A 9,762-nucleotide genomic window follows, 5' to 3' on the forward strand; every position below is an offset into this window, starting at 1 on the left:
TGATATAGTGAATTGATAACATCTCGGTAGATGGATAGATATACTGTACATCGCCCTTTACGATAATCCACACCTGTGGAGTAACGGTCAGCGCGTCTGGCCACGAAACCAGGTGGCCCGGGTTCGATTCCCGGTCGGGGCAAGTTACCTGGTTGAGGTTTTTCCCGGGGTTTTTCCTCAACCCAAAATGAGCAAATGCTGGGTAACTTTCGGTGCTGGACCCCGGACTCATTTCACCGGCATTATCACCTTCATCTCATTCAGACGTTAAATAACCAAAGATGTTGATAAAGCGTCGTAAAATAACCTACTAAAATAATACGATAATGACCCTCGAGATCCCCGGACTTAACTTCCATGGACCATTTTATATGCTTTTTTTTTTTGCGAGATCGTGTTTACCATGAGTTACCTGCTGACAGGGATGACCTGATAAACAGAATTTGTGCAGCAAATTCAACTGTAACACCTCAAATGTTGTTATGGATACAAGAAGGGCTAACGAGGAGAGTCACGTGTGTGCAGAGCAGGAAAGAGCTTATTGTAAACACCTGATGTGAATTTGCACACATTTCAAAGTTCTGTCCTATTGCTGCCAAGAGTAGGCTATCACGTATTCGTTATACTCGTACGTTACAAACGTAAAGATATATCGAAAGGGTTATAAATGCGTTATTTTATAACATTTATTTATAAAAATTTGTTCACAATTGTTACCCTGTTATTCATACTGTAAAATTCGGAAACGCCACCGGCGTAGCTCTGTCGGCTAAGGCGCTTGGCTACCGATCCGGAGTTGCGTTCGGGCGCGGGTTCGATTTCCGCTTGGGCTGATTACCTGGTTGGGTGTTTCCGAGGTTTCCCCAAACGTAAGGCAAATGTCAGGTAATCTATGGCGAATTCTCTGCCTCATCTCGCCAAATACCATCTCGCGATCACCAATCCCATCAACGCTAAATAACCTCGTAGTTGATACAGCGTCGTTAAATAACCAAATAAAAAAAGACGGAAACAAACTAGACTACCTGTTACAATCTGAGCAGGCCACCCAACTAACTGCTCTGTATGTTTCTTCGGCAACCTGTACAGTACCAGAAAAAAAAAAGTAATGGGACAAATCTTGATAGCATTCCTCCTATATGTAGGCAACACGTTATGCAATACTGACCACAAATAACTTAAACCCGAGTCACATGGGGATAGTTTACAGGAGTCAAGTGCTTGAAGCCTCTAAACTTGATGCTATATTTGTGATCACACGGAGACATTAAACTTGAAACCATGCTTGAAAAAAAGAGCGCGCTGAATGTTGTATTCACAGTGGTGTTTGAATTCTTGTATTCTGTTGCAGTTAATAAAAATCAATAGTGAACTGGCGTTTTTAGTTTGGTGAAACTGAAGATGCCACCAGCACATATTCAAGCATGTGTGCAGCTAATTGGCGCCTTGTTATTGTATGAATTACAAAATATTCTTGAAAAAAAAGGAAAAGGGAACATGGGTTAAGAAATGGATTCGTAGAAGAATTTTGCAAAGTGCATCTAATACCTTGTTGAAAGAATTAGCTGAAGAAGATCCTGCAGAATACAGGAAACATCTCAGAATGAGTCCTGTTTTAAGGGTTTTTAACTTTTTTCGAACCACTTCTACGTCTATGTTTTCGAAACCTTGTTCCATGGGTTCACTGACTAGTTTCTGGAATAATAATTCCCGTTTGTTTTATTGAGTATTCTTTGTCACGTATATTCCATAGAAGTTCATACTTCTCATACACTTCCAAAAACTTTATTAATTATATCGTTGGAATTCCACTTAGGGCCGCTCATTATTAATAATTATTAATTTACTTCGACAATAGGCCTAAAACTACAAACTTTCTACTTGCCAAGTTGCTACAAGTTCGCATTCACACGCGGGAAGTGGTGGAGTCAATTGGTCACGTGACGGGAAAGTGGACACAAAAGTTGACGGGTCGTCAACTCAAATTCTGCTTGACCGCCAAGTCACAACTTGACTGTCTCGACCATATCACACGGGGAAAGTTGAAGGAAAGTCGACTTGCTCCAAGCACTTGACTCCTGTAAACTATCCTCGTGTGAATTAGCCTATACATACAGACGCTCTTGTTTACTGCACATGCAAAATGCATTTGATCTGGAACTCACAATTATTAAAATTAGGAACTGTACATAATACATTGTAAACGTTTACCTCTTGGTGCTTATTTTTCATTCACCAACAGGAGAATAGGCGGAGTTATGGGGGGCATGAGGGGGCACTGTCCCCCAAACTTTTCTGAAGTCTTTTTTTTTTTCTATTAACGTTAGAAAATATTGAATTTAAAAAAATCTTTTCTTGCTTTGGTTTATGATTAAGTTTCTGTGCTTAAATTGACGAATTAATGTCTTCAGATCAAGTGTATGGACTGTAATATTTATTTTAAATTTCTGAATGTATCACAATTTCTATATCTCATTTGAGGAATGGAAGCATTGTAATGTTTCTTTTGTAACAGCCTGTACTCATGTGTTAGAAGTCTGCAGGTGTTCAAGCTGCCACTTGGAGAAATATGAATAACATACTGCACAACAATGCAGAAAAAAGGAAAGTGATCCCAGTATACTGTGTAAACTTAAAGATGAGATTAAATAAAATAATTAGAGTTTGCATTTCATATTATCTTCAGGAAGATAAACTTCATATAAAAAGTTTCTGTTAGCACTGTTACGTAATTTTATTGATGTATGTATGTGTTTCTGTACGAGAGAGGAAAAGAGGGATATTGTTTAACCCTTAAGTACTCGCCTGGTAGAAAGTTACATAAACACTCGCGTCGGGTCAATTTGGCCCACTGACACAAACTAAGATGTGGACGTGGATTCATGGCAAACTTATGGGGTAAATAAAAGGTTTAAGCTGAAGTAAATGAAATATTTTTATTCTGAACTGTACATTATTTATATTGAACAGTTCACGCCCGTGGAGTAATGGTTAGCACGTCTAGCCGCGAAACCAGGTGGCCTGGGTTCGATTCCCGGTCGGGACAAGTTACGTGGTTGAGGTTTTTCCGGGGTTTTCCCTCAACTCAATATGATACATGAGGATTACTCATTCTCCTGACAACATTTTCCATAAGAAGTTCTTTAGCCAGGTTCTTCAGAAATATTCTTCTTTGTACTGTATCTTCTCTCTGGTATTCATCTTATAATAAACAACATATGAGTTGAGTGCTGAAACATTTATGATATGGAAGAACACTGCCAGTGGCCAGCTTCTTGTTCTACGTCCAACACTATAGTTGCTACACAATTGGTCGAATGAATCAACTTCACCTTTGGTACAGTTATAAAACGTCACAATTTCTGGCTTTTTGGAGGAACCTGTGTCTTCATCTATGACATCGTCAAGCTCAGAAAGTTCCCCCACAATTCACCATCGTCATTATCATTAGTGCATTACTGAGAATCGTATTCAACTCCCTTGCAATTTCTTCGTCTGTTACTAGTAATTCTCTCGACTTCGACTTCTCTGCAATTTCTTCGTCTGTTACTACTTTCTTTGACATTCTTTGAAAATAATAATAAAAAGAGCTGCATATACTGCTGAAATGAACGCGGAAAATGTGAAGAATATAATATAAAGCTTACATCAAATAATACTTACGCATAAATAAAGAAATCTCCTCAGTTATTCACAAAATCTTCCTGTCTTTTAGAAGAACGCACACACTCGCGTCGGGTCAAATCACATATAAACCGCTGTTGGGGCTAAATGATAAACTCAACAATGACTACAGCCAGACCGTTTCAAAGATTTGAACAATAGAAGAAATTACACACCACCGGCATATTACCTTCCAGCAAAGAAAACAGAGGAAAGAAAAAACACTCGGGTCATATAGACCCGACGCGAGTACTTAAGGGTTAAGGTTATGCCCTATTATAATATTTGTAACAGACCTACAGTTCAAGCCGTATACAACTCGGTCCGAAACATTGCGGATGTGGATGTAACACTGTAAGAAACATGGCCCCGAAAATACCTTTATTAAATAATAATCATATTCCGATATACTGTACTACGGTCAAGCTATAACGGGGGGAGGAGGTAAATGATGTCCCCCATAACCCCGTTATATGGGATTCTATGGTTTTGATTTGCCCCCTCCCCCAAGGAAACGGTTCTCTCTCCGCCTATGAACAAGAGAATAATTAAATTCGTACTCTGGATTTGATAGATAAGTGGGATGGCATTGGTGTTCGACTCTCCTAGCCCTCTTCTACAGCTTATTTCAATACTTGCTTGCGATCTGTCAACTTTAGTAGAATTATTATTATTATTATTATTATTATTATTATTATTATTATTATTATTATTGCCAGTGTTCATTTTTGCACGTACGTATAGATTTATTTGAATTTTCTTGAAAATTCAACACTATAAATTTCGTGGTGATCGAATCGAGGTTTTACCCTCTCTGCAGCTAGAGGCCACAATGTCGCTCCTAATGTTTACAACTTTCTCCACATATTGCTGGTCTACGAGAACAACGATCATTTTGTTAAAGACTAATTATTATATTTTCTTCCTGTACTTGGGAGCGGGACTAAGCGAAATTTTGATCCCCTCCTGGACGGAAGTAGGTGGTCAGCTTGGACTCCGCCCTCCACCGGCGTGCGTCTAGGGTGTGCAGAGTCCTCATAAAAATTTGCTTACTTTAACGGATCACGTGAAAACCCGCAATTCTGCGCAAGAGTAGTAGGCCTTCTGAAACATGCATTACATTTTGCACAAGCTTAAAAGAAGCTGAGGAGAAATTGCTTAGTCTTTACTCCAAATGTGTAAATAAAGACACAAAATATAGAGAAATACTGATAGAATGAAATATTAATACATAAGTATAGAAAAAAAGGATGTAATGATGTTCAATAAATTTTAGGACCGAATGAGCAGTGCTCGTGTTTGGTCGCAGTTTAGAAATATTGTTAATACAAGAGGAATTCAGAAGTAAGCTAAGAACTAAAATAAAATAAGAGATACAATGACATCAGTCCACACCTGTGGAGTAACGGTCAGCGCGTCTGGCTGCGAAACCAGGTGGCCCGGGTTCGAATCTCGGTCGGGACAAGTTACCTGGTTGAGGTTTTTTCCGGGGTTTTCCCTCAACCCAATACGAGTAAATGCTGGGTAACTTTCGGTGCTGGACACCGGACTCATTTCACCGGCATTATCACCTTCATATCATTCAGACGCTAAATAACCTAGATGTTGATACAGCGTCGTAAAATAACCCAATAAAATAAAAAAATACAATGACATCACATACTACAGTGATGTCAAAGCAAGCGCATTTTTCTGACTTTGACGTGGTGCGCGGGCATCAAGGTATGGAAGGAGGAAGGATTATGTATATGAATAAGCAGCCTGTTGGATTTTGAAAACAATGGTGTACACACTTCAAACGGAACGTGAAATTTTATGTCGTTATTTTTATATGGCTTCTTTCTGTTTGATACTATCTACATTATCTGTAAAAGAAAAACACTAACGCCAATTTTTTAATATTGGTGTTGTGTTTTAAACGTTAATAACATAATAAAGAGTTAAGAAGGAATATTCACATAGATTCCATAGTAGTACAACTATACTGTACTAAGTGAATGAAACATCATTTATAAAGAGATAGGCTATCCCAAAGAAAGAGACTGAGTATGACATGATAAGTTTGAATTGATATTGATGGTATCTTTAGCCTTATAAAAGTAATCAATAAACTAATCAAAACAATAGTATAGTACAACAGTAGTTGCTTCCTAATTCATTTCCTTATAAGCATTTTCCATGCGAATATTTTCAAAATTTTCAATACTCTATCTTCAGTAATACGTATTTACAATATATTAAGGTGCGTCCAGACTTGCAACAGAACATCGTAGCGCAACCGCGCTGCGATCCTATCTGGACAGCGAACGATACTTCGCAACATCGGCGCGTAGCGTGAGCCCGTAACCTGAGCGTTACGGACCTAGAGGCGCTGAGTTGCACCACTTGTCGTTTATTCCAAGGAAAAATCAAAGGATCCAGGGGCCCGTTTCACAATCCTTACAAATTACAAATTAACAATTTACAAATAACAAGTAAAAGATTACAAATGCTTGTAAATTGTGTTTCACAATGCTATTTTATTAGTTTGTAAAGTCTGACGAACTTTACAAAATCAGCTAAAGAAATTTACATATACGCATTATTGGTTACACAATATCGCCAACGAAAGTTTACAAAAATCACAAAGGAACAGAGCTAAAGTCGCTGTATTTTTACTACTATCGATACATATGTTTAAATTTTGTACTAAAATAGATTATTCTAAGCTTGCTGATTCATATTTCACCAACAGAAAATATAAAATATTGTTTTAAAAAATTAAAAGTATTTAGATTTTTATATATTGGCGACAATGGAGTTTCATGTGATGTGATTGGTCGAGTATACCAATACGTCTATTATTTAAATGACCAAAGTTAGCACAAAATTCAGTCAAATAAGTAAATAACAGATTTGGTCTACATACAAATATGCAATTGATAAAAAAATAATTACGATGTCTAAACACAAAATCAGGTTAATTTTTTGTGTTGATCCATCAGTATTTATTAATGTTTCATTCCTAACCTCACAAACATTAGTGAACCCATCAGCAGCATAAAAATTCTGTGCTATAGTAAATAACATTTTGGTGATCAAAAACCTGCCCCGAATTTAACTCTTTTAACAACATCAACTACCATGTGCGCACTTTTGCACACTGATATCTTAGAAATTCCGTGCTTATCTGCTAACCCACGGAACTGACTGCATCCAATGCAAAACAATACAGTTCTCGCTTTGAGGTTAGGGCATCACTTTTCTCTTTTGGATGTTGGATATATGATGTCCCATATCTTGTGGGAGAGATTCCAGAGAAACGGGACTCGAAACGACTTCAGAATACCGCGTAAGTAGTGTCGCTATTGAATTATTGAATTATTTATTTTTGGTGCAGGGAACTTCTTTATAAAGTGCGAGTATTTATTAAATACAGTCTTCGTATATAAATACTTACGCGGTATTCTGAAGTATAGCGCGGGACTCATTCGAAACCTTTCATTAAATTTATACAGTGATACGAACGTGCTATAAATTCTTGGCCGGAGAATTTTACGGATACATCATCGTTTGATTAGGCCTAAATTCAATATCTTCGTCCGAGTCACTAGAATTCCTTAATAACATCAAAACTGCTTTAGTTTAATTCTTAGTATTATCCAGTTACTCAAAAATTAATTTAATAAGTATTTCTTTATTGTATTTATTCATAATTTGTTGCAATGTCAAACTTTACACATCTCAGAGTATTGTAGAAAATGTGCTAATTTTACAAGTAAAATTTACATGTTTGTAAAATTACTCTTCATTGTGAAACAGAATACTTGTAAAGTGAGCAAAATTTAATTTGTAAAGATTTGATTTCCTTTGTAAAGTTCAACATTACAAACAAAGATTGTGAAACAGAAGTTTACAATTTACAAGCAAAGTTTACAATTTACAAACACCTATTCGTGCTGCATGCGTGGCTATAGTGCTAGTGCACTGGCCTTCCATGAAGACGGTCTGGGTTCGGTCTGCGTGGAATGTATGATGGTGAAATAGACGTTGCATAAGGGTTTTCTCGGGGTACTCTGTTTCCCTCTTTCATTCCAACATTCCTTCATTTTATCTCTCGGAACAACTGGATAAGGCGGACCGCACAGCAGCGCCGACTATGCTCGCCACTAGTGACCTGGCCGTACCGAAATACTGTAAGACAATCGAGATTTCGCTAGTAAATTCGCGACTATATTCTTTAAGCATTATTTCAAATGCAAGGTTTACGTAGTATAACGGCGGTCTTTTGAATGCACTATAAGAAAATACAGATTTAGTAAGATATTATATCAGGTTATTACAGAGAAATGAAAGAGAAATATGATGTGCTGTAGGAAATATCACTGAAATCATGAAATCAAATTTCGTGGTAATCGTCGTCAACCGCTCGCTAGGCTACGTAATTATTACCGCATTGGCGTTGTATTTTTGGTTCACAGAAAATAGCTCGTCTTTACGAAAGAAACGTTCAGCTCCCATAAAATTAACTATTGCTTTCATAACATTGCTTATCAATTTTACGAAAAAATTATCATCAGAACCATTTGCGACTAGAAACATCACTAGCGTCCACCGATGTGGAGTAACGGTTAGCTTGCCTGACCGTGAAACGAGCGGGCACGGGTTCAAATCCTGGTTGAGGTTTTTTTCGGGAGTTTACGTCAACCCATTAAGAGCAATTGCTTGGTAACTTTCGGCATTGGACCCTGGACTCATTTCGCTGTCATTATCACCTTCATAGAATTCAGACGCTAGATAACCATAGATGTTGATCGTCTGGCCGCGAAACCAGGTGGCCTGGGTTCGAATCCCGGTCGGGACAATTTACCTGGTTGAGGTTTAATCCGGGTTTTCCCTCAACCAATACGAGCAAATGCTGTTTAACTTTCGGTGCTGGACCCCGGACTCATTTCACTGGCATTATCACCTTCATTTCATTCGGACGCTAAATAACCTAGATGTTGATAAAAAAATCGTAAAATCACCCACTACAAAAAATACATCACTAGCCAAGCGAAAAGCACATTCGACCATATTGAAACAAAAGAAATTCGAGCGGGGTTTTAGTTTGTACGTAGTATATATGTATTTATTTACACTGCAAATGGGCAAGCACACGGTGGCAGTGGTATACACAATATAAGCAATACACAATAAAATTACAATACACAATACAATTATGCAATACAAATACAATAAAATACAAATACAATAAAATGTCTCCTCTCACATTATTTATCCCCTCATCTAATCCACTCCAACCTTGTCGCATTCCTCGGCCTTACGTCGCTTAGCTATCCCCTCATCTAATCCATGAAACCTTTTAACTCGCAATATGTACGCAAATAAGTTGCGTTGCAAAATGATTCAACCCCTATACTTATGGCAAGTCCGGGTTTCCGGTATTAATCTAGGTTCTAAGGGCTTGAGGCTCCAGGCTCTATTCGGGCTCCTCAGTAGATGATGGAACCTTACCTGCAGGGCCAAGGAAGGATAGCCCACCTTTCAGCGTAGGATTAACGTCAATCAATTAGTCAATCAATCAATCAACCATCAATCAACCAATGAATCAACACGTCGCTTAGCTATCCCCTCATCTAATCCATGAAACCTTTTAACTCGCAATATGTACGCAAATAAGTTGCGTTGCAAAATGATTCAACCCCTATACTTATGGCAAGTCCGGGTTTCCGGTATTAATCTAGGTTCTAAGGGCTTGAGGCTCCAGGCTCTATTCGGGCTCCTCAGTAGATGATGGAACCTTACCTGCAGGGCCAAGGAAGGATAGCCCACCTTTCAGCGTAGGATTAACGTCAATCAATTAGTCAATCAATCAATCAACCATCAATCAACCAATGAATCAACACCCATTCGTCTGTCTGTGTGGACAGTGAACATGGAATGGACCGAGCAAAACACGTTGCACTTTATGAAATTATACGGAGGTAAAGAAATTTTGTGAAATGTCAAACACAAGGAATTTTAACAAAAGTTTAAGGAACGAAGCTTGGGAGCAGCTGGTGACCTTCATGTTACGACCGAGCGTTGCGGACCGAGACGCGCAGCGATCCACTGCTT

Source organism: Periplaneta americana, chromosome 10 (assembly GCF_040183065.1).
Source record: "Periplaneta americana isolate PAMFEO1 chromosome 10, P.americana_PAMFEO1_priV1, whole genome shotgun sequence".
Lineage (NCBI taxonomy): Eukaryota > Metazoa > Arthropoda > Insecta > Blattodea > Blattidae > Periplaneta > Periplaneta americana.